This window comes from Adiantum capillus-veneris, chromosome 18, assembly GCF_014529385.1.
Source record: "Adiantum capillus-veneris isolate H3 chromosome 18, ASM1452938v2, whole genome shotgun sequence".
In the NCBI taxonomy this organism is placed as follows: Eukaryota; Viridiplantae; Streptophyta; class Polypodiopsida; order Polypodiales; family Pteridaceae; genus Adiantum; species Adiantum capillus-veneris.
The window spans coordinates 22,736,719-22,738,792 of NC_140948.1; the positions used below are offsets into that span (position 1 = coordinate 22,736,719).

General features: G+C 44.0%; 1 pseudogene; it reads left to right on the forward strand.

The window, feature by feature from the left end:
• Positions 1 to 424: 424 nt before the first annotated feature.
• Positions 425 to 2,074, forward strand: LOC147435342 (glycylpeptide N-tetradecanoyltransferase 1 pseudogene; annotated as a pseudogene).

Consider the following 2,074-nt stretch of genomic DNA (forward strand, 5'->3'; position numbering starts at 1 on the left):
ATTAGGCTACACTCTTTGGTTCACAGCACACCCCGAAATTTGGGCCGTACATCACGCATCCTGGCCGCACACATATAGAAGGTGAAGGGAAATGCAGAGATCCGTCATTGCTCTTTGCTATGGACCGAAGTACCGGTGATGCAGCTACGAAGCGTAGAGATGTCCAAGTAAACGCCAACTGGTTTTTCTTCCTACTTTGCAAAATCATATCATGAAGGCAATGATGCAGGGTTAATTTTATGGCATCCTGGAGGTATGGCGTCAACATGGCAACTTTTCTGATAGAGTCTTCAATAAGACATCACTCTGAGGCTAAGGAAGCGCTTTGTGGGTTCACTTTGTATATGGGTTTCAAATACCTGAGTGTAGCATGATGGTAGGCGGTGTATCCGAATATGTCATTTGTCTTGCTTCAGAGGGAGAATTTTAGCCATTTCATCTGATCGAGAACCTACACAATATCCAAGAAGAAGGCTGGATGCAAGTACAATTCAAGGACCGGTTTTCTAAAACCCTTGGAATAAACCACAAGGGTGTACCCGATCGAGAGCATCTCTGTCTGGACCTTTGACAAGAATGATGCCTGGATCTCTTGAAAGCATCCAATATCTGGTTTCTAGCAAAGAACCTTGCGGTATCGAAACACCAAGTAAGGACTATTCTTCAACGGAAGTTTCAAGTGTGGTGGCTACATGTGAGAATGTGGAACATTACAAGCAAATGGGCAGGATAGATCCATCACAATTATTGCATAGGATGCTTCCACTAGACAAAAAGCATTCTTTTTGGGAGACACAACCTGTTGAACAATATCATGATAGAGGGAAAAATACGGAGGACGAAGGCCCGATTGCCCCTTTGCGAAGTGTCGCGGAGGTTCGGACTAATCCCTACAAGCTTCCAAAGCACTATGAGTGGTGCATATGTGATTTGAATTGCACACACACCATGAATGAGATATTTAACCTGTTAAGCAACCATTATGTGGAGGATTTTGAAAGCATGTTCAGGTATAATTACTCCAAGGATTTCCTACAATGGGCTCTTCGACCCCCAGGCTACTTCCCCTCTTGGCATATTGGGGTAAGAGTGGAGGCCACTAAAAGGCTTGTTGCCTTTATCACAGGCATTCCAGTCAACATGCGGCTACACAGTATGTGCATGCCAATGGCAGAGGTTAATTTTCTGTGTATTCACAAGAAGCTGCGGTCAAAGCGGCTTGCTCCACTGCTAATTAAAGAGCTAACACGCAGAGTTCATCTTGAGAATATATGGCAAGCAATATACACAGCAGGGATTGTATTGCCAACTCCTCTTGTTACCTGCCAATACTGGCACAGGCCTTTGAATTCAAAAAAGCTGATCAAAGTGGGTTTTTCTCAGCTCGGCTTGGGAATGACAATGGGGCGGACAATCAAACATTACCGATTGCCGCAGAAGACCTTTACTCCTGGATTTAGAGCTATGGAGAGGAGAGATATATCAGCAGTGGCACGACTTTTGCAACAATATCTTCAACAGTTTGTGGTTGCGCCAGAGCTCTCTGAAGCTGATGTGGAGCATTGGCTAGTGCCATTGAATAATGTGGTAAACACTTATGTCATTGAAGATGTCGAATCCCATAATATTACAGATGTGTGCAGCTTTTACACGTTGCCATCCACTGTTTTGGGTGATCAAAGGCATACAGCTTTAAAGGCCGCATACTTGTTCTACAATGTGACAACAAAAACACCTCTTTCTCAACTGGTGAATGATCTGCTGATTGTGGCCAAGCAGAGTGAGTATGATGTGTTTAATGTTTTGGACATCATGCAAAACCAGTCTTTTTTGCAAGAGTTGAAGTTTAAGCTCGGTGATGGACACCTTCAGTACTACTTATACAATTATCGGCTGAAAGAGCCGCTTTCGCCAGGAGATTTGGGCGTAATTTTGCTATGAAGTATAAAGCAAAGTGATGGTGGCCACAGATCTTTCCATTTATGGCATGCTGCCAGGCTCGAAGCAGCATGCGTTTTGGTTTTGTCAGAAATTGTCACAGCAAAGTGGTTGCAGATTGCGACCTTTGGTTGGT